Below are 24,494 nucleotides of genomic sequence, written 5' to 3'. Positions count from 1 at the left end.
TGGCAACAATATGTGGGAGTATACGCAAAATATCAGTATGCTTGAGGGCGTTTTCGCTCCAAAAGTAAGACACAAAAAAAATTGCTTTTCCTTGATGTCCCGCGATTTGCACCAGCACCTCTGAGACTATACAGGACAGAGGTGGTTTAACAACATTAGGTAGTTTTAACACAAAACAAAATAGTTTTACTATGGACGCATCCTCCTCCCTATGTTGTTAGACCAAAGTTTGTTAGGCTTTGCAAGTCCATGAGTATGAGGTGAAACGAGCCCCCAACTGTAAAGTCTGATTACCTTACAAGGAAAAGCAGTACCTTGTTACACTAGAGTTATAGCTGCTGCGGTCGTGTAAACATAAGCAAATAACCGCTACAATATGTATGCACATTATGTATACACGCTGACACGCTGTGCGCCCAATGCAGCGACGCATGTGGCTAAATATACCTTATCCCTTAACAATAATGGAATGCGACACCAGTAGTTAAATGTTATGTTGTGGTCCAACACATCAACAGTATTTACTCAAAAGATACAGATAAAGATACAACAATGTTACAGAGAAGAGCTACAACCAATAGTACATATGTTTCTTCGCGAGCGTTTCCGGATCTGGGTCTCAGTCAGTCTTAGCAAGATGACCTTCAGAGAATAGACTGTGCCTGGTCAGGAAGCCTCACTTTTATACAATGGGTCCAAATATAGTACAATGAGAAATGTAAGCTCTTCTTTCATAGGTCAAGGTGCAGGTCATTTACAGTACAGGGGGGGTCATAGGTTGGTTGGAATGAATGGGCGATGATTGGTCCAGGTGTGCTTGCAGGTGTTCACCACTGGGTTCCGAATATCCTGAGTACAGTATCATAACAGTTTGCTAATATTATATCTCTGCGTATATCTACGCACAGAGACATGCGATCAACTGCAAATAGCAACCGGAATGTATGTCACGAAATACTGCACATCTGGGGTTCCAAACACTAAGTCCTAACTTTGCTCTGTCCCCTCACATCCTGTAAAGCTGAATAACTCTATTGTTCTACGTTTTAAGTATATATAACTTGCTGGAAAAGTGTGTGGAGACTATGTGTAAATTATGCACTATATGAATTGAATATTGAATATTGTCTTTGTGGCTTTTGTCTGCAAATGCGTATGCTACCGTATATTCTCATACCATGCGCCAATCCACAAGGCTCTTCAGCCAGTGTATGTAGCTTGCCAGTGTACATAGCGTGCGTGCACGGCGACCATGCACATGCACAGAGGCCACTCTATTTAGTGTTTGCATGTGGTGTGTGTGTGTAATATTTTCAACTTTAACAATAGATAGATAGATAGATAGATAGATAGATAGATAGTGATTCTTGAAGTATTGGTGGCAGTAAGATATCAGGACTTCTCCTTGTCACACTCTGGATTACTGGTGGCAGCTACTATACTTGCCCCATCGCTGTCTTTCCTGTTTGCAATACAAAGCTTGAGGAACTAAATTGGTGCTTCTGTGGATATGAGCTGAGCCTTCAGTGACACTTAGGTTCCCCTAATGGAACCACAGAAACAGACAGTGATTGTGCAGGTAGTGTCATGTGATTGGTGCTTATCCACTGAACCAATAAGATATAAAATTGTAAAATGCAGATTTAAATATAAAAAAATTAAGAAAATACAAGGATATATTGTAGACAATAATATAGACAATAATAGAGATGGCACTCTTTCATTAGCATAAAGTCTATGACATAGGCTGGAGAAAAGTCAAAATCCTACCAAGGATGATGTATTGGAGCTGCAGGTGTAAATGTGCAGAGTAAGCAGGTTCGCCCTGCACACTGCTCCAAAGCTTGCACCGAAAGGTTTCCCAGGATAGTCGGCAGTATTCTTCTTTGTAGCAATCACAGATGAAGCATACCAACATGTTTCGAGACAAAGCCAAAAGGTTTCCCAGGATAGTCGGCGGTATTCTTCTTTGTACTAATCACAGGTGAAGCAGTCCCATGCATTTCAAGATATAGCCTCGAACCTGCTGTGTATCGAAATGCGTTGGTATGCTAATGAAAAAGTGCAATATCTATTATTGTCTATATTATTGTCTACAATACAGTATATCCATGTTTGTTCTTACATTTTTTATAATTAAATCTGCATTTTACCATTTTATATCTAACTGGTTCAGTGAATTATCGCCAATCACGTGACACCACCTCCTCAATCACTGTCTTTCCAGTTTGTCTATGAGAGCCACTGCCAGTGTCAGATCATGCCACAGAGTACTGTCCAGGCCATCTCCATACTGGCATTCCCTCCAAAACTGGCATCTGGACACCACCATGTCAGGGCAAAAACTAGGACTCCTTTCACCCGGGGCAAGGCAGTAATTTGTAGAGATGAGCGCCGGAAATTTTTCGGGTTTTGTGTTTTGGTTTTGGGTTCGGTTCCGCGGCCGTGTTTTGGGTTCGACCGCGTTTTGGCAAAACCTAACCGAATTTTTTTTGTCGGATTCGGGTGTGTTTTGGATTCGGGTGTTTTTTTCCAAAAAACCTAAAAAACAGCTTAAATCATAGAATTTGGGGGTCATTTGGATCCCAAAGTATTATTAACCTCAAAAACCATCATTTCCACTCATTTTCAGTCTATTCTGAATACCTCACACCTCACAATATTATTTTTAGTCCTAAAATTTGCACCGAGGTCGCTGGATGACTAAGCTAAGCGACCCTAGTGGCCGACACAAACACCTGGCCCATCTAGGGGTGGCACTGCAGTGTCACGCAGGATGTCCCTTCCAAAAAACACTCCCCAAACAGCACATGACGCAAAGAAAAAAAGAGGCGCAATGAGGTAGCTGTGTGAGTAAGATAAGCGACCCTAGTGGCCGACACAAACACCGGGCCCATCTAGGAGTGGCACTGCAGTGTCACGCAGGATGTCCCTTCCAAAAAACCCTCCCCAAACAGCACATGACGCAAAGAAAAAAGAGGCGCAATGAGGTAGCTGTGTGAGTAAGATAAGCGACCCTAGTGGCCGACACAAACACCGGGCCCATCTAGGAGTGGCACTGCAGTGTCACGCAGGATGGCCCTTCCAAAAAACCCTCCCCAAACAGCACATGACGCAAAGGAAAAAAGAGGCGCAATGAGGTAGCTGTGTGAGTAAGATAAGCGACCCTAGTGGCCGACACAAACACCGGGCCCATCTAGGAGTGGCACTGCAGTGTCACGCAGGATGGCCCTTCCAAAAAACACTCCCCAAACAGCACATGACGCAAAGAAAAATTAAAGAAAAAAGAGGTGCAAGATGGAATTGTCCTTGGGCCCTCCCACCCACCCTTATGTTGTATAAACAGGACATGCACACTTTAACCAACCCATCATTTCAGTGACAGGGTCTGCCACACGACTGTGACTGATATGACGGGTTGGTTTGGACCCCCACCAAAAAAGAAGCAATTAATCTCTCCTTGCACAAACTGGCTCTACAGAGGCAAGATGTCCACCTCATCATCATCCTCCGATATATCACCGTGTACATCCCCCTCCTCACAGATTATCAATTCGTCCCCACTGGAATCCACCATCTCAGCTCCCTGTGTACTTTGTGGAGGCAATTGCTGCTGGTCAATGTCTCCGCGGAGGAATTGATTATAATTCATTTTAATGAACATCATCTTCTCCACATTTTCTGGATGTAACCTCGTACGCCGATTGCTGACAAGGTGAGCGGCGGCACTAAACACTCTTTCGGAGTACACACTTGTGGGAGGGCAACTTAGGTAGAATAAAGCCAGTTTGTGCAAGGGCCTCCAAATTGCCTCTTTTTCCTGCCAGTATAAGTACGGACTGTGTGACGTGCCTACTTGGATGCGGTCACTCATATAATCCTCCACCATTCTTTCAATGTTGAGAGAATCATATGCAGTGACAGTAGACGACATGTCCGTAATCGTTGTCAGGTCCTTCAGTCCGGACCAGATGTCAGCATCAGCAGTCGCTCCAGACTGCCCTGCATCACCGCCAGCGGGTGGGCTCGGAATTCTGAGCCTTTTCCTCGCACCCCCAGTTGCGGGAGAATGTGAAGGAGGAGATGTTGACAGGTCGCGTTCCGCTTGACTTGACAATTTTCTCACCAGCAGGTCTTTCAACCCCAGCAGACTTGTGTCTGCCGGAAAGAGAGATCCAAGGTAGGCTTTAAATCTAGGATCGAGCACGGTGGCCAAAATGTAGTGCTCTGATTTCAACAGATTGACCACCCGTGAATCCTTGTTAAGCGAATTAAGGGCTCCATCCACAAGTCCCACATGCCTAGCGGAATCGCTCCGTGTTAGCTCCTCCTTCAATGTCTCCAGCTTCTTCTGCAAAAGCCTGATGAGGGGAATGACCTGACTCAGGCTGGCAGTGTCTGAACTGACTTCACGTGTGGCAAGTTCAAAGGGCATCAAAACCTTGCACAACGTTGAAATCATTCTCCACTGCGCTTGAGACAGGTGCATTCCACCTCCTATATCGTGCTCAATTGTATAGGCTTGAATGGCCTTTTGCTGCTCCTCCAACCTCTGAAGCATATAGAGGGTTGAATTCCACCTCGTTACCACTTCTTGCTTCAGATGATGGCAGGGCAGGTTCAGTAGTTTTTGGTGGTGCTCCAGTCTTCTGTACGTGGTGCCTGTACGCCGAAAGTGTCAGCATCTCTTGCACGCCCCTGTCGTTTTTTAAAAAATTCTGCACCACCAAATTCAAGGTATGTGCAAAACATGGGACGTGCTGGAATTTGCCCATATTTAATGCACACACAATATTGCTGGCGTTGTCCGATGCCACAAATCCACAGGAGAGTCCAATTGGGGTAAGCCATTCCGCGATGATCTTCCTCAGTTGCCGTAAGAGGTTTTCAGCTGTGTGCGTATTCTGGAAACCGGTGATACAAAGCGTAGCCTGCCTAGGAAAGAGTTGGCGTTTGCGAGATGCTGCTACTGGTGCCGCCACTGCTGTTTTTGCGGCGGGAGTCCATACATCTACCCAGTGGGCTGTCACAGTCATATAGTCCTGACCCTGCCCTGCTCCACTTGTCCACATGTCCGTGGTTAAGTGGACATTGGGTACAACTGCATTTTTTATGACACTGGTGAGTCTTTTTCTGACGTCCGTGTACATTCTCGGTATCGCCTGCCTAGAGAAGTGGAACCTAGATGGTATTTGGTAACGGGGGCACACTGCCTCAATAAATTGTCTAGTTCCCTGTGAACTAACGGCGGATACCGGACGCACGTCTAACACCAACATAGTTGTCAAGGCCTCAGTTATCCGCTTTGCAGCAGGATGACTGCTGTGATATTTCATCTTCCTCGCAAAGGACTGTTAAACAGTCAATTGCTTACTGGAAGTAGTACAAGTGGGCTTACGACTTCCCCTCTGGGATGACCATCGACTCCCAGCAGCAACAACAGCAGCGCCAGCAGCAGTAGGCGTTACACGCAAGGATGCATCGGAGGAATCCCAGGCAGGAGAGGAATCATCAGAATTGCCAGTGACATGGCCTGCAGGACTATTGGCATTCCTGGGGAAGGAGGAAATTGACACTGAGGGAGTTGGTGGGGTGGTTTGCGTGAGCTTGGTTACAAGAGGAAGGGATTTACTGGTCAGTGGACTGCTTCCGCTGTCGCCCAAAGTTTTTGAACTTGTCACTGACTTATTATGAATGCGCTGCAGGTGACGTATAAGGGAGGATGTTCCGAGGTGGTTAACGTCCTTACCCCTACTTATTACAGCTTGACAAAGGCAACACACGGCTTGACACCTGTTGTCCGCATTTCTGTTGAAATACTTCCACACCGAAGAGCTGATTTTTTTGGTATTTTCACCAGGCATGTCAGTGGCCATATTCCTCCCACGGACAACAGGTGTCTCCCCGGGTGCCTGACTTAAACAAACCACCTCACCATCAGAATCCTCCTGGTCAATTTCCTCCCCAGCGCCAGCAACACCCATATCCTCCTCATCCTGGTGTACTTCAACACTGACATCTTCAATCTGACTATCAGGAACTGGACTGCGGGTGCTCCTTCCAGCACTTGCAGGGGGCGTGCAAATGGTGGAAGGCGCATGCTCTTCACGTCCAGTGTTGGGAAGGTCAGGCATCGCAACCGACACAATTGAAGTCGGACTCTCCTTGTGGATTTGGGATTTCGAAGAACGCACAGTTCTTTGCGGTGCTACTGCTTTTGCCAGCTTGAGTCTTTTCATTTTTATAGCGAGAGGCTGAGTGCTTCCATCCTCATGTGAAGCTGAACCACTAGCCATGACCTTAGGCCAGGGCCTCAGCCGTTCCTTGCCACTCCGTGTGGTAAATGGCATATTGGCAAGTTTACGCTTCTCCTCCGACAATTTTATTTTAGGTTTTGGAGTCCTTTTTTTACTGATATTTGGTGTTTTGGATTTGACATGCTCTGTACTATGACATTGGGCATCGGCCTTGGCAGACGACGTTGCTGGCATTTCATCGTCTCGGCCATGACTAGTGGCAGCAGCTTCAGCACGAGGTGGAAGTGGATCTTGATCTTTCCCTAATTTTGGAACCTCAACATTTTTGTTCTCCATATTTTAATAGGCACAACTAAAAGGCACCTCAGGTAAACAATGGAGATGGATGGATACTAGTATACAATTATGGATGGACTGCCGAGTGCCGACACAGAGGTAGCTACAGCCGTGGACTACCGTACTGTGTCTGCTGCTAATATAGACTGGATGATAATGAGATGTAGTATGTATAAAGAAGAAAGAAAAAAAAAACCACGGGTAGGTGGTATACAATTATGGATGGACTGCCGAGTGCCGACACAGAGGTAGCTACAGCCGTGGACTACCGTACTGTGTCTGCTGCTAATATAGACTGGTTGATAATGAGATGTAGTATGTATAAAGAAGAAAGAAAAAAAAAACCACGGGTAGGTGGTATACAATTATGGATGGACTGCCGAGTGCAGACACAGAGGTAGCTACAGCCGTGGACTACCGTACTGTGTCTGCTGCTAATATAGACTGGATGATAATGAGATGTAGTATGTATAAAGAAGAAAGAAAAAAAAAACACGGGTAGGTGGTATACAATTATGGATGGACTGCCGAGTGCCGACACAGAGGTAGCTACAGCCGTGGACTACCGTACTGTGTCTGCTGCTAATATAGACTGGATGATAATGAGATGTAGTATGTATAAAGAAGAAAGAAAAAAAAAACACGGGTAGGTGGTATACAATTATGGATGGACTGCCGAGTGCCGACACAGAGGTAGCTACAGCCGTGGACTACCGTACTGTGTCTGCTGCTAATATAGACTGGATGATAATGAGATGTAGTATGTATAAAGAAGAAAGAAAAAAAAAACCACGGGTAGGTGGTATACAATTATGGATGGACTGCCGAGTGCCGACACAGAGGTAGCTACTGCCGTGGACTACCGTACTGTGTCTGCTGCTAATATAGACTGGATGATAATGAGATGTAGTATGTATAAAGAAGAAAGAAAAAAAAAACCATGGGTAGGTGGTATACAATTATGGATGGACTGCCGAGTGCCGACACAGAGGTAGCTACAGCCGTGGACTACCGTACTGTGTCTGCTGCTAATATAGACTGGATGATAATGAGATGTAGTATGTATAAAGAAGAAAGAAAAAAAAACCACGGGTAGGTGGTATACAATTATGGACGGACTGCCGAGTGCCGACACAGAGGTAGCTACAGCCGTGGACTACCGTACTGTGTCTGCTGCTAATATAGACTGGTTGATAATGAGATGTAGTATGTATAAAGAAGAAAGAAAAAAAAACCACGGGTAGGTGGTATACAATTATGGACGGACTGCCGAGTGCCGACACAGAGGTAGCTACAGCCGTGGGCTACCGTACTGTGTCTGCTGCTAATATAGACTGGTTGATAATGAGATGTAGTATGTATAAAGAAGAAAGAAAAAAAAACCACGGGTAGGTGGTATACAATTATGGATGGACTGCCGAGTGCCGACACAGAGGTAGCTACAGCCGTGGACTACCGTACTGTGTCTGCTGCTAATATAGACTGGATGATAATGAGATGTAGTATGTATAAAGAAGAAAGAAAAAAAAAAACACGGGTAGGTGGTATACACTTATGGATGGACTGCCGAGTGCCGACACAGAGGTAGCTACAGCCGTGGACTACCGTACTGTGTCTGCTGCTAATATAGACTGGATGATAATGAGATGTAGTATGTATAAAGAATAAAGAAAAAAAAAACACGGGTAGGTGGTATACAATTATGGATGGACTGCCGAGTGCCGACACAGAGGTAGCTACAGCCGTGGACTACCGTACTGTGTCTGCTGCTAATATAGACTGGTTGATAATGAGATGTAGTATGTATAAAGAAGAAAGAAAAAAAAACCACGGGTAGGTGGTATACAATTATGGACGGACTGCCGAGTGCCGACATAGAGGTAGCTACAGCCGTGGACTACCGTACTGTGTCTGCTGCTAATATAGACTGGTTGATAATGAGATGTAGTATGTATAAAGAAGAAAGAAAAGAAAAAACCACGGGTAGGTGGTGGTATACAATTATGGATGGACTGCCGAGTGCCGACACAGAGATAGCTACAGCCGTGGACTACCGTACTGTACTGTGTCTGCTGCTAATATAGACTGGATGATAATGAGATGTAGTATGTATAAAGAAGAAAGAAAAAAAAAAACCACGGGTAGGTGGTATACAATTATGGATGGACTGCCGAGTGCCGACACAGAGGTAGCTACAGCCGTGAACTACCGTACTGTGTCTGCTGCTAGTATAGACTGGATGATAAATAATGATATAAAAAATATATATATATCACTACTGCAGCCGGACAGGTATATATTATATAATGACGGACCTGCTGGACACTGTCTGTCAGCAGAATGAGTTTTTTATAGAATAAAAAAACACCACACAAGTCACACGACGAGTGTTTAACTTTTTCAGGCAGACAATCACAATATAGTATACTATACTGGTGGTCAGTGTGGTCAGGTCACTGGTCAGTCACACTGGCAGTGGCACTCTGGCAGCAAAAGTGTGCACTGTTTAATTTTAATATGTACTCCTGGCTCCTGCTATAACCTATAACTGCTCCCCAGTCTCCCCCACAATTAAGCTGTGTGAGCACAGTCAGATATTATACATAGATGATGCAGCACACTGGGCTGAGCACAGATATGGTATGTGACTGAGTCACTGTGTATCGTTTTTTTCAGGCAGAGAACGGATTATATTAAATAATAATAAAACTGCACTGGTGGTCACTGGTCAGTCACTAGTATAACTAACTACTATCAGCAAAATTCTGCACTCTCTGAGTACTCCTCCTAAGCTCCAGTAAATGAAGTGTCTCACTCTCACTCTCCTATCTATTTCTAAACGGAGAGGACGCCAGCCACGTCCTCTCCCTATCAATCTCAATGCACGTGTGAAAATGGCGGCGACGCGCGGCTCCTTATATAGAATCCGAGTCTCGCGATAGAATCCGAGCCTCGCGAGAATCCGACAGCGTGATGATGACGTTCGGGCGCGCTCGGGTTAACCGAGCAAGGCGGGAAGATCCGAGTCGCTCGGACCCGTGTAAAAAAACATGAAGTTCGGGCGGGTTCGGATTCAGAGGAACCGAACCCGCTCATCTCTAGATTTGTCCCCCCCCCAATTAATAAAAAAAAAAAAACTATCAGAAAGAGTGAGAGAGGAGGGTGGGGGACACAGAGAGAGGGCAGGAGGAATACAGGGGGTAGATAAGATAGGGAGGATGGAAAGATAGAGGAAAGAGACAGAAGGGGAAGGGGTTAAAGGGGGTGAGGAGGGTGGGTGATCGCTAACCTTGAAGCCATGGTCCAGAAACAGCAGCTCATCAGGTCCAGTGGGAAATCTCAGCAGGCAGCAGTGGAGAGGAGCCACGCAGACAAGATGACAGTGGGCTGAGTGTCCTGGCTCTTCTACAGCCCCAGCTGCAGGAGATAAACAGGAGCAGGACTGGAGAGCAGCCATTTGTTAGGAGGACAGCGGAGGGACTGAAATAGTGTTGTCAGTATGAGAGCAGCGTTCACTGCTGCCACAGCAGAATGCAACAAGAAGTGCAGCGGCATGGAGAGATGGCTAAAAATGAGAAGTTGTGCAGCCAGGTCAAGGGACCGGAGCAGCTGGTGCTGCTATGGTGAGTGTTGGGTCAGTGCAGGCGCTCTTCAGCTAGACAGCATGAAACCAAGATGTAGGCTGGAGTCCAGGGAAAGCACCCCCAGAAATATCTGGGATGGGAACACCTACGAGTTAAGGGAGCAGTATGTGGAGAGAGTTGGCAGAGGTATTAGTGCCTCCTCAAATCCAGCACACGGGTCACGTCCCCCCCTATATCTATTAGTTGCAGCCATGGCCATGTTGGATACAGTCAAATGTCCGCATTCAGCCACTCACAGCACTGCTACTGCTCAGCTGATCTCAGCACTTAATCAGAGTATAACCAAGTCTATGAAAGGACTTCCTAGAGAAAGGGCTGGCTGCCAGTGCAATGTTATTATTGTTGTTTCAGAAAACAACCTGGTCTCATGGGATCTGCAGACTTACCAGTCCTCATTTGATATCATACGTGTTGTAGTTATGAATAGAAATGTGTAATTAAAACTTAACCTTTATTAAGTTCTTGAATAAAAATCCAATATATAGAAAACATTTCAAATATCACTATTTTTAATTGTTGTTATTTTCTATAAAAAGCTTGATTGCCTTTTTAGCAAATACGGTTCAAGATAAATCTAGAGGTGAAAATATCAAAGAGAAAGAAATGTACAGGATACCTATGTGTAAAATTAAAATTAAAGGTATCCAATTCATCACTGAGTGTGCTTCGGAAATAATTCTCCAACTGTATTGATGAACAGATTTTGAAGATATAGGGGTAAATTTACTAAGCTCCCGATTTTGACCGAGATGCCGTTTTTTCATCAAAGTGTCATCTCGGTAATTTACTAAACACTAATCACGGCAGAGATGAGGGCATTCGTAATTTTTTGCAAGTCCAAGTCAAAAATTACGAATGAATACACCATCGGTCAAATTACGCCTGTTTAGATATGAATCTCGGTCATTTACTATCCATTCGTAATTGTAATTGCTGCCGTGAAAATGCATTCGCGGCCGCGAAAAATTACACATCGTAATTTTTTCCTAAAAAAAACGCGCCAGCATTTGAAAAGCGTGTTTACATGTGTACTCAATTATCCATTACTCACACCTGAATGTTTGGCCCTATAAAAGTGTTCCAGGCACATTTTGAACTTCTCTCACTCTGAAATGGCGGCAGTGATGTGTGGCAATGATTTTTTGTTTGCTGTGGGATACCTTAGACTGCTCCATGAGGCTTCCAGGAATCAGGCCCAGGTAAGTGAACATGGTCAACAGGTTGTCCAGGTACCGCGGAGGCTGCGCCAGCCTCGTTTTTTTAGAGGGCGTTTAAACTTAAATGCATTGTCCGATGATAGGGTCATACAGATGTTCCGCCTAAATAGAACCAACATTTTCCACCTGTATGACCTTGTCAAACTGGGCATAGACCCTGAGACAGCACGCTCTCGCTCTGTCTCAGGCCTACACAAACTCCTGGCTGTGTTACACTTTATGGCTACTGGGAGCTTCCAGGCTGTGGCAGGCGACGTCATTGGTATCTCACAGCCCACCTTTTCCAGATATTTGAATCAGATGAGTCTAAAAATACCTAGGCGGTTATGTCTAAGTGTTGCTTCTGTAAGTACAAACAACACAGTATTGTAGAAAATACCTAACATGACACTCACCTTAGCTTGTTTAATGTCCACTCAGGTTTTGGATGTGTTGGAGCCACACATTAATGCTTCAATCTGCTTCCCTACCGAGGAGTCGGAGTGGAGTGCTGTCAGGGTAGCTTTCTATGAGCTTGCTGGCATGCCCAATGTGCTGGGGGCCATAGATTGCACACACGTTCAGCTGAGATCACCTAAGGGCCGCCAATATATATATACTAATAGGCATCTGGCACAATCAACTAATGTCCAGGTGGTCTGTGATGCAAACATAAAAATTATGAGTGTTGTTGCAGGTTACCCTGGTGGCTGCCATGACTCCTTCATCCTCAGTCAGTCATCGCTCTTCGATAAATTTGAGGACGGACAAATGCCTGATGGCTGGCTGTTGGGTATGTTTAAAATGTTTTGTGTGTATGTCTTTTAACCACAAACTCGAGTTTTGATGAGGTGAAAGAATAATCTAACATATGTACTAATGTTGACTATATCTGTTTTTCAGGTGATGGGGGTTACGGCTGCTACTCTTGGCTCCTTACTCCATTGTCCCAACCTGATTCTCCTGCTGAACACAGTTACAATCATGCACATAAGGCTACGCGGAATGTGATAGAAAGATGTTTTGGTGTGCTGAAGTCACGGTTTCGGTGTCTGGATAAATCTGCAGGCCTTTTGTTGTATAGTCCCTCAAAGGTGACTAGAATTGTGTTCTGCTGCTGTTTTCTCCATAATCTGTGTTTAACCCAACATCTGGCACATGATGAGGGAGAAAGCAGTCAGCAAGCAGAGGAGTTAGACCCATCTGGTGACAGTGTGAGTACATATGTAGGGAGGCAGGTACGGCAAGAAGTGATCCTGCGCTATTTTTCAGGTCAGTTTTAGTAGGCTGTAATTATCCTTGACTAAACACTTTGCACTACTTTCTATTGTGTGTTTTGTTACTTACTGTTTGTTGTTTATAGTGGTGTGTACATAGTACTTAGTTTATGCTAAAAATACATTTTCAGTCATTACCCATGAAAAACATACATACATACAGAGCAGCTTCGACAATGTTTGAGACGGACACAGGAAGTTGTGTGTTTGAAAAATACAAATTTTTATTTTGCAAATCACATTGGGGTTATTTTTTCCGCTTGTGTGTGCTGGGTGCTGGCTCACTGGCACGTGCTCTGGAGGAACGCCGAACAGGGGAGGTTACTGGCGTTTGGATAGGGGTCGTGGTCCCCGAGCTGGAGGTTACTTGGTGAGCTCCCATCAATGAAATATTGCTGCTCAAATTATCAAGGCTTGCAATCAGTTGAGTGTTGGTTGCAGTGTGGCTGGCTACAATCCGGGATAACGACTCATTCACCACCTGGTTGTGTTGAATGAGCTGAACGAGTGCCTGCTGATGGCGCTGTTGCTCATCTATGATGCGCGATAAATGAGCAAGCATTTGGCTGTTGTCAGCCCTTATTTGCTCCATTGAGGTTGCCATTCGCCCTACTTGTACAATCAGTCTGCCCGAGTTGCGACTAATGCGCGGTAGATGATGGGGCAGACTGGCAAGGTGTTGTGTATGTGCGGTCAGGCTGGCATTGCTTTGGGCCTGTTGGCTTGTCCAACTGGCCCAAAAGTCATCTGGTATTTGGCTTGGGGGCGGAGCTTGTGACAGTTGTGGACTGATGGAGGCTTGGGGGATATCCTGCAGCTGTATTGGCTGGCTTGGGTCAACAGGTGTAAGTTGCAGTGTGATGGTTGCCTGTTGGTCTTGTCCCTGCTGGTCCACGTCGGCCATCATGCTGGGCTCTGTATGGGGTGGCCAACATGCAATGTTTATTTGTCAATTTGTTTAAAGGCTACTTCTACACATTACTACATTCATAATACTCCATTTTTATACTTTTTGGCGTTGAATTTCTAAACTTATAATGTTTTTTTTTGTTTAAAAACATATATACCAACACAGGCGGCCACATAGACAGATTTGTATAATCCTCACCTAACTACCTCCCCTCCACAGCAATACAGTGTTATATTACCTCCCCTGACCACGATATAGACTACTTACCTGGATAGTCCAGAGGAGCGGAGCAAGTAAGCCATCTACATACTGGACAGGGGAGATGTGTGAACACTATAATGTTGAGGATGCTGTTTTTTATTTGGTATTTTATTGGTATTTTATTTTAATGTGCACGTGTGTGGCCAAAATTAAAAAAAATGTCTGTTATTTTTTTTAAATGATGTTGGCGAGATCATCCACTAAGACCTTAAAATTTAAGAAATTTTCACCTTTAGCAATTGAAGACGTAACATCACATTGCTTGTTCTGGAAAACATGTAATCTCAAAACCAACTAACAACATATTAACTGTACTGTGTATATTATTGCCTATGTGTTTAATTTCTGTTTTTACTCACCAGATAACTGAGGTGATCGGGGCTCATCACTCTGCGAACTCGCCAATAGTGCCAGTGGTGGCTGGGGTGACACTGCCGAAATTCGTCGCCTGGGTGGGGATGATGGAGCCGCAGATTCCGTGCCAAGACGCCGTGTCTTACTTGGCCTCCTGGGTAAGTGGCCCGAGCCCTGTGATGGGCGCCTTACAGGAGGTCGGCTTCCAGAAGCAGAACCTATGTGAAAATATAAACATTAATATTTTGTACTTCTATGTGTTTTCAGAATATGTGACTACAGTGAAGTCTTACCTGCAATCCCAGCCTCATCCTGACTTGTCTGAGGCCTGTCTGGCCGGCTGGTCTGTGGGACTGTTGAAAAAGTGGAGCAAACATTATTACCATGCTTTGTGTAAAAATAACCACTGCAAAGCCTTATTGTACTGTAACCATCTATTAGGTATTGGATAAACAAATAATTTCAGCTTAAGAGCTTCTAGCTTCATTATTTTGTGTTGTATATCCAAATGTACATGATGTTGCACACAATAAATCTGTTACATTTGAGAATTATGCCTCAGATATTGAAGAGATTGACTACTTGCAAATGTTTAAAAAATGTAATGTTGAAAAAATTGCACCGTTTTTCAGAAGTAAATAAATCCTAAATTCATTTTTAAATAAGCAGACAACACAGATGTCCAAGCAATATCGCCAAATAAAACTTTTTTTTTATTTAAAAAAAAAACAGCCATTGCACATGTTTTTGCGCAATATTAAATTTAGCAAACAGCCAATGCAAGGTGAAAAAAGCTCATTCTAAACACAAACACACCTTAAGGGTGCATAGGCCTGCAATACGTGAAACACAATTTATGCATCCTTTACCCTTTAAAAATGACATTTACAGCATTTAGAGGACATTTAAATAACAATATAACAAATAAAACTTACCATCCTGCGTGGGTCGGTCCGAATCCCGGACATGAGTAGCAGACACCACTTCTGCAGGAATCAATGCCCGCACAGGCTCCTCCCAGTCCCGATAGGTGGCCCGGAAAGGGGGGCCACCTCCGGTTTTTCGAGCAGATTTGGCCTCTTTGGCCATCTTGGCCTTGACACGCCGCTTAATATCATAAAACCTCTTGCGGCACGTGTCCTCAGTCCGCCTCACCACACCCTCACTATTCACAGCAAGTATTACTTGCCCCCACAGGACAGACTTCCTGCGGGAGGACACCTTGCCAGCATCCTGACCAAACAATTGGCGATGGTGCTTCATCAGCTCACGCACCAAAGCCATGTTTTCAGCATAGCTGAACTTAATATTCCTGCCAGTCTTGGTAGTGGTGCGTGGCTGCGGAGCCACAACACCATCACTATCACTGGAAAATACAGCAACAGGCACCCCCTCCTCCTCCTCCTCACTAACCTCCTCCCTCTCACTACCCCCCTCCACCTCACTAACAGCCTCCACCTCACTACCAGCCTCCACCTCACTACCAGCCTCCACCTCACTACCAGCCTCCACCTCACTAACCTCCGCCACCACACTGACCTCTGAGTCTGACATGACAAACGACAAAAAACACTGAAAAATCAAAACACAAAACACACTCCTCCACTACTCCTACTACTACACACCACACAGCCAACACACACGCTCACTCACTCACTCACAAACAATGACAAAAGACTGTAAAAAAAAAACAAGGACAAAAAAATTGACAAACTGTGAAAAAACAATACTACAAATATGACAAGACTACTTACACACACAGTACAGCACTCAACAATCACCAAACTCCTCTCCAAATCCACCAAAAACTCCACCAAACTCACCAACTCCAAATACAACTTCCTCTCTCCTCTCCACTAGCTAAACCCACGAGGTGCGGTGTGTTTGGGGCGGTTTTATAGTAATATGCACAGACACTCCTCCTTCACGAATACAACCAATCACGGCCGCGTGACGAAAACGAAACTTAGGACTAAAAACGCGGCAGCAATTTCTAAATCACTGCCGTAACAGACATGTGACGCAGTCGTAAAAAAAAACCATAAACGCGGCCGCGAAACAGCAAACGCGGCCGCAATCTACAGCAGAAAAGCACGAATGACATCGACATCGGAAGAAACGAAAAATACGAATACGACAGCTTAGTAAATTAGTCGTAATCAATTCAAAAAGTTGCAATTTTACACTGTCGATGTCATTCGTGATTGAACTTGGACATGAATCTGGAAAATACGAATCTTAGTAAATTTACCCCATAGCCTCAGGTTGAGCTGCAGATCAGTACAGAGAAGGTGATAATCTCCTTGAAAAATGGCCCACTGCACCTGGTAATCTCAGGCGGTTTTCCTTACAATTACTAACCAGGCCTTACCTGCTTAGCTTCCGAGATCGGACAAGATCGGGCGTATTCAGGATAGTATGGCCGTGGGCCGTTATAGGAGGAAGGAGAAAGGGGCCACTTCTACTTTCCGTACTTAACATAAATCATTGCTGAAAATAGTCTGATAATGTTTTTCCAGATGAGAGAGTGTAGAATGAAACACTTCTGCTGTCTGTTGTAACAGTTTGATGTTCACTGGTTAGAACATGATGTCCCAGCCAGAGTGACTGTCAACCAGATGAGAGAGTGCGGAAAATGGTGAAGATGAAATAAGTTAAAGAAGATAAAATGTGGAAGCAATCAGAATTACTATTGTTTAAGCTGTGAAATTTCAAAAAGTCAGGCATTCATTAAACATAATTCTGGTCCATAAACAATAAAGGTGAGACAGTGTAAGCTGAGGGACGAATTCATCATTAATCCTAACAGCCGTGAAATAAGCCAAATAATACCGATATAACTCAGGGCTCAGTGGCAAACGCAGGATTTCCAGGAGGGGGGGGGGGGTGTTCCGCATATGTATGTGTGCGTGTGTGCGTGCGTGCGTGCGTGCGTGCGTGTGTATATATATGAAATACCAGTAAAAAAAAGGCAGGGGCTACGGGCCCCAAAACGTTGATATGCTATGACTTTGCATCATTACAGTTTTTTGACAAAATCTCTGAGTGCCCCTGCCTTTTTACTGGTATTACAATTAATTATAGAGGTCACCTCAGTATCATTTTGTATGTCAAGAGTGCCGGACCGCCATACATACACATACAGTAGCATACTTACAAAATCAGCATGCATACATACACACATACAGGATGCATACACACATACACAGTCTACAGCACACATACATACACAGTATACATGCACACAGCATACATAAACACAGTGTACAGTATACACACACACAGCATACATACATACATACATACATACATACATACATACATACAGCCACACACAGTATACATTCACACAGCATACATAAACACAGTGTACAGTATACACACACACAGCATACATACATACATACATACATACATACATACAGCCACACACAGTATACATTCACACAGCATACATACATATATACACAGTATACATACACAGTATAAATGCATACATACATAATATACATGCATACATACATACATACATGCACACAGCATACATACACAAACAGTATACACACACTATTAAAATGAAGCACAGCCATCCACATGCCAGTCACACTGCTGCAGTAATAGGAACAGTGTTTCACTTACCCAGCCAGCATATTTTATTACAGACCACCGGCTCACCCCCGAGATATGTGACATGCACCTGGAGTCAGGGAAAGCATTATACACAGCTACCGCCTGGCCTGCCCAGTGCCCTCACCAGGCTCTGTCTCTCTCAATAACTCACATCCTGCCTGGGAGGAGCTGAGCGCTGTCGCTGCAGCTCCCCCTACAGGAACCCAGCAGTCAACTTCTCTCACTGGTAGAGTAAGGAGGGAGCTGCTGCTGCAGCCGCGTGGGTGCAGTATGTCTGAGCTCCTCCCTACTGTACACACACGCAAAAAAATCGGTAAGCAGCGCGGATGGATCAGCGTCCAGGGGAGTTTCTAGGTACTCGGAAACCCCCCCTGCGTGCGCGTGTGGGGTTGGCTGTGTCACACTGTGATATGATGTTTTTGATCACTGTAAAGTAGAACAATTGATACCCACCAAGCCCAGAAGCTGGCTATGGAGTGACACATTGAACAGGGATGCAAAGCAACTGAACCTCATATAGGGAGACCACTGACATATGAAAAATGAAAACCAAATGTGGAAATATATATATATATTTTTTTTTAAAGCAGTTTAGAGCTCAAGGCTGGCTCTGATTCTAAATAAATTAATGAATACAATGGTATATAATACACAATATAATGCAGCTGACTGCGTGAGTCATAAGAATAGAGTAGCTCTGAATTCACATCACGGGGTCTATTCATGAAGCAGTGAAAAGAGTGGAGAAGTTGCCCATGGCAACCAATCAGCTGCTCTGTATAATTGTGTAGTATGCAAATGATAAATGTTACCCTAATGCTGGTTGGTTCTTCTCCACTGGCTCACGTCTCCACAGTTTTCACTGCTTTATGACTAGACCCCTTAGTGTTGTGTTAGCGTAACACATAAAGTAATAGAAGTCAATAAATGGCTAGATAGATAGTTATATGAATTACAGTAGAAGTGTGTATAAGAATATAGGAGAAAAAAATTATAATATCCTTAGCCCAGACGAAGAAAGCGCGCGCGCGTGCGGGGGGGGAGGGGGGGGCATGTACCTATAACTCAGAGTGTGTAAGTACTGTGTCCCAGCAATGAGCTGCCCTTATAACATGGCCACTGTGTGGGAAACTTATATTCCGGATCAAATGCTGCCCTCAGGGTTCGCTGTCTGAGGGTGATTGCTGCGCTTGGATTAATGAAGTTATTTAGAATCAGAGCCAGCCGTGAGCTCTAAAATGCTTTTTTTTTTTTTTTTTTTTTAAACAATTCTTTCTTTCCACATTTGGTTTTCATTTTTCATATGTCAGTGGTCTCCCTATATGAGGTTCAGTTGCTTTGCATCCCTGTTCAATGTGTCACTAAATAGTCAGATTCTGAGCTTGGCTGGTATCAATTGTTCTACTTTACGGTGAACAAAAACATCATAACACAGTGTTACACAGCCAGCCCTGAGCTCTGTGGGTATTATTTGGCTTATTTCACCACAGTTAGGATTAATGATGAATTCGGCCCTCAGCTTACATTGTCTCACCTTTGTTTATGGACCAGAATTTTGTTTATTGAATGCCTGACTTTTTGAAATTTCACAGCTTAAACAACAGCAATACTTATTGCTTCCACATTTTATCTTCTTAAACTTATTTCACCTTCACCATTTTCAACACTCTCTCATCTGGTTGATAGTCACTCTGGCTGGGACATCATGTTCTAACCAGTGAACATCAAACTATTACAACAGACAGCAGAAGTGTTTCATTCTACACTCTCTCTCATCTGGAAAAACATTATCAGACTGTTTTCAGCCCTGATTTATGTTAAGTACGGAAAGCAGAAGTGGCCCCTTTCTCCTTCCTCCTATAATGGCCCACGGAGATACTATCCTGAATACGCCCGATCTTGTCCGATCTCGGAAGCTAAGCAGGTAAGGCCTGGTTAGTACTTGGAAGGGAAACAGCCTGAGAATACCAGGTGCAGTGGGCCATTTTTCAAGGAGATTATCACCTTCTCTGTACTGATCTACAGCTCAACCTGAGGCTATATCTTCAAAATCTGTTTCTCAATACAGTTGGAGAATTATATCAGAAGTATACTCAGTGATGAATTGGATACCTTTAATTTAAATTTTACACATAGATATCCTGTACATTTCTTTCTCTTTGATATTTTCCACTCTAGATTTATCTTGAACCTTATTTGCTAAAAAGGCAATCAAGCTCTTTATATAAAATAACAACCATGAAAAATATTGATATTTGACATTTTTTCTGTGTATTGGATTTTTATTCAAGAACTTAATAAAGGTTAAGTTTAAATAACACATTTCTATTCATAACTACAACACATATGATATCAAATGAGTGCTCCCAAACAAGGGTCTTTTGTCTTTTTCCTTCCTCTTACATTGTAGTCCAATCTACAAAATTCCAGGGAGCACCGCCAATCGTTACTGTTTAGAATCTATCTGGTAACAGTTTGTATATTAGTTATTTCACGATCGTATTTATTTAATATTGAACCTTAAATAATTTAATTAGACTGGTGCGGACCCACACAAATACTTGTGCGACTTACCAGTCCTTTCTGCTTATTGTGTCCTGTCCTAAACACTCCGGTTCCATTATGGCTCTGTATTCCGGTTCTAGTCTGGCTAAGTACTTCTGTCCCAGTCTGGCTAAACACTCTGGTTCTTGTCTGGCCAAGCACTCTGGTTCTAGTGCAACTAAGCACCCTGATCCCAGTTTGGGTGAGCACTCTGGTCCCAGTCCGACTAAGTACTATGGTCCCAATCTGGCTAAGTACTCTGGTCCCAGTCCCACTAAGAACTCTAGTTATAGTCTGGCCAAGAAATCCAGATCCTGTTCATTCAGTATCTGGTTACAGTCAAGTTGAGCATCCTGGGTTCATTCCAGTTCAGTATCTGTTCCAGTTATTCAAGCATTCCTGGTCCAGTCCATTTGGTATCTGGTTACAGTCCAGTCAAGCATTCCGCATCAAGTCCAGTTCAGTATCTGGTTCCAATCCAATTGATAATCCCAGGTCCAGTCTGGTTCAGTATCTGGTTCATGTCCAGTCAAGCATTCCTAGTCCAGTCCGGTCCAATATCTGGCTCCAGTCCAGCCCAATGTCTTATTCCAATCCGGCTGCCTTGCCAGTTCCTTGCCTGTCACTGGTCTCTTCATGTATTGTACCCAGTGTTTTTAGTCTCTATTGTACCTTCTGCAGCCTCCAACTTTTTGTGCATATAGCTATTCAGCCATTACCAGCTCCTTTTCCTCCATGAGAAGGAATCCTATCAAGTTGCCAAACTTCCTGCCTATAGCCCCTAGCCCAGCTCCAGGCACCCAACCCTGCCCGGGTACAGACAGCCCCTGGTGTGACAATCCTTTAATCAGACCTCAAGGTACTGTGACATTAAAATTTAGAGGACACGTTGTTTTGTTTTCAAATTTGCCACTATAACTCTAGTGTCCAAATCAAAGAAATATTGTGGCTGTTCCCATCTTTCAAACTATTACATTTGTGTCTCAATTGCATATATTTATATTTACTACAACAGTGGTTCACAGCACCGCTATTGATATAATGACAAAAACTAGTTAATCATTACAATTGTACTTACTTGCAATCCTTACAATTAAGCACATGATGGTGATTACAGTTATGTTCCTGTGTGTTTATGTAGCTTCTCATTGACAGCCACCAGCTCTGGTTTTGACTTTAACACTGTCCTGAAGAGTAGGAAAGACAACCATGGAGATGGAAGATGTGGAAAACAAAGGGTTGGGGTGAAGATGTGGCCCATGTGGACAATGGAAAAAGATGGAAGAACAATTAGGAGAATCAGATGTGGGGTGTGAGGTGGGGTGGTGGTGCTGGGAGACCTACACACAAATTGGGGATAGAGTTATACAAGTGGAGAGAGATAGAGAGGCACTGTACTCATACAGATTGGAGACAGACAATAATTAGAGATGAGCGGGTTCGGGTTTTACTTAGATTTACTCGGTTCTCAAAACGACATCTTATTGGCTATCCAAAACACTAGATATCCATGAGCCAATAATATGCCGTTTTGAGAACTGAGTAAATCTGAGTAAAACTGAGTAAAACCCAAACCCACTCATCTTTAACAATAATACAAAGATGGTGTCAGACACACAGATGGGAGCAGAGACACAGACAGAGGTTGGTACGAACATGGTGGGTAAGGAACAGATGAGTCAGATATGGGTGCAGGAGAGGATAAAACATCTTGTTAATGAGAGTGGTCAAGGGAGAGTTGCCACCGCTTAGATGTTACACTTTCTATGCAGCAATTTATATAGCCTATCACCGAAATAGCTAATAAATCAATATCAATAGACCCATTTCTTATGGACTCCTCAATTAACAACTCCCAGTTAGTAAAAGCTAAAGAGTCCTGGAGCCTTACTGCAGCATTTTCCAGCCATACAGTAATAGTTTTCTTCCTAGGCCTAACCCGCTTTACCAGGGGTATATACTTAGGGATCAGGAACAGGGAAACATGATCTGACTTCCCAATATGCGGGAGGACAAAAGTCTCATAAGCAAGATCCATATTTGTGTACACTTGGTCGAGAATATTGTCGCCACGTGTGGGCACCTGAATATTTTTATAAAATTTGGGTATGACCGACTGTAAGTCAGTCTGATTAAAATCTCCAGCAATAATAAAAGCAGCATCCACATATTTAGACTGTAAGCCAGTTAACCTGTCATATAAAGTGTCAAGTGCATAACCTACAGTAGCTTGCGGGCAAATGTAAACAGCCATAACCAAGATAACAGAATATTCTCGGGGCAAGTAATAAGGCCTGCACTTGATCCCTAAAAATTCTAAGTCCTCAGAGCAATAAGATTCAACAAAAACAGCATTTGAACACCATAGTGTATTCACATAAATGCAAACCCCACCACCCCTGCATTTCCCCGATGCATTTGTTCTATCAGCTCTAAATAAAATTCTGTCCGTGAGTCCCAAAGCGGAATCAGGAACAGACTCAGTCGACCATGTCTCAGTAAGAATTAATAAAGAACCATTCTTCAGGCACCGTTTGTTTGCTATTTCTGCTTGAAAGTCATCCAATTTATTTATCAGGGAACGCACATTTGCCAGAAGTAAACTGGGCAAAGGGGGCTTCACGGGACAAAGCTGCAATCTCACCCTCACTCCAGCTCTCTTTCCACGCTTCTGCCGTCTTTCCCTGCGTGGACACCTCTTCCAGCCTCTCACGAGATTTAGGTCCCATCCTGGATTATCTCGTCCGCAACCATGTCCAGCTCTCCTCTGTTGGTGGCGATTTGAGTGATGCCCATGATGGTAATCTCCTCTCTGACCATTTGCACCCTGCACCGGCAGCCACGAGCCCAGATCGCTCAGGCTCTCTCCCTCCATAGAAAGCAGTCATAGAACTGTCATCAAAATGGTCAAGTATGTTTTTAAGATTTATTTATACAATGTAGTTCACACAATTTCAATAAAATAGAACACTGCAAATTTGAGGGTACCAGAAATATGTGTGATAGAGGCACATACTGTAGATCATACAAGGATGGAGACTCTGGAACCTCAAACCCCGGCTTCCACTGCTACAAACGTCTGGATCAAATACCAGCATTTGTTACTGTAGGTAACTCTTACCAATGCTCTTACCAATGGCCACCAATGCATTTTGAGCACCAGCTGTTCCTCAAGGCAGTGTGTTTAGGAGCCCTAGGTAATCCCTTATATAATATTGTGAAGAATCTTAGGTATTAAGTTATAGTTTTCAAGTGATACTAGGTTTTATAATTAACAGTCAGAATCCTATTGCAGGATGTCCAACTAAAATATTAATTTACTCAGGAAACTTTGATCCCAGTTCATGAATACCGTTTGTTAGATTCTTTGATGTACTAGTCCGTCCATACAGGAATAGAAAGCTCATAAGAATGGTAATGAACTCTGAAACTCCAGAGCAATTTGTCAATCTGAATATGTACTCAGGGCCACTGTAGGGTGTTCGGCGTCCCCCTGCAAACTATAAATTTGCGCCCTCCCGTACTTTACAAAGGGACAGCGTGCGCCTTTGGTGCACACCAAAAAAGGAATGTGGTCTTACACGGAAGGGACATGGCCACACAATAGTACCCCCATTTCAAATTACACCACTGTAGCACAATCTTATTCACATAACACCGCACAAAGTAATGCTTCTTATACACAAAATTCCCCCTGTAGTAGTGCCACTTACACAAAATCCCCCCTTTAGTATTGTCGCTTACACAAAATCCCCCCTGTAGTAGTGCCACTTACACAAAATCCTCCCTGTATTAGTGTCACTTACACAAAATCCCCCCTGTAGTAGTGCCACTTACACAAAATCCTCCCTGTATTAGTGTCACTTACACAAAATCCCCCCTGTAGTAGTGCCACTTACACAAAATCCTCCCTGTATTAGTGTCACTTACACAAAATCCTCCCTGTAGTAATGCTGCATACACAAAATCCCACCCTGTAGTAATACCGCTTACACAAAATGCCCTCTTAATAGTGCCGCTTTTACACAAATCCCACCCTTTAGTAATGCCGCTTACACAAAATGTCCCCTTAGTAGTGCCGCTTA

General features: G+C 43.8%; 1 long non-coding RNA gene and 2 pseudogenes across 1 annotated transcript; 1 reads left to right on the top strand and 2 right to left on the bottom strand.

The window, feature by feature from the left end:
• Nucleotides 1-12,909: 12,909 nt before the first annotated feature.
• LOC134947860 (uncharacterized) lies at nucleotides 12,910-14,493 on the bottom strand. Its single transcript, XR_010182824.1, has 2 exons — nucleotides 14,241-14,493; nucleotides 12,910-13,625 (listed from the first exon to the last, which is right to left on the bottom strand). It is a non-coding gene; the product is annotated as an uncharacterized LOC134947860 (long non-coding RNA).
• A 2,054-nt stretch (nucleotides 14,494-16,547) lies between these two features.
• LOC134949988 (5S ribosomal RNA) lies at nucleotides 16,548-16,665 on the bottom strand (annotated as a pseudogene).
• Nucleotides 16,666-19,730: 3,065 nt separating this feature from the next.
• Nucleotides 19,731-19,848, top strand: LOC134953219 (5S ribosomal RNA; annotated as a pseudogene).
• The last annotated feature ends 4,646 nt before the right edge of the window (nucleotides 19,849-24,494 follow it).

Source organism: Pseudophryne corroboree, chromosome 8, assembly GCF_028390025.1.
Source record: "Pseudophryne corroboree isolate aPseCor3 chromosome 8, aPseCor3.hap2, whole genome shotgun sequence".
In the NCBI taxonomy this organism is placed as follows: domain Eukaryota; kingdom Metazoa; phylum Chordata; class Amphibia; order Anura; family Myobatrachidae; genus Pseudophryne; species Pseudophryne corroboree.
This window is presented reverse-complemented; position numbering and strand designations above follow the sequence as displayed.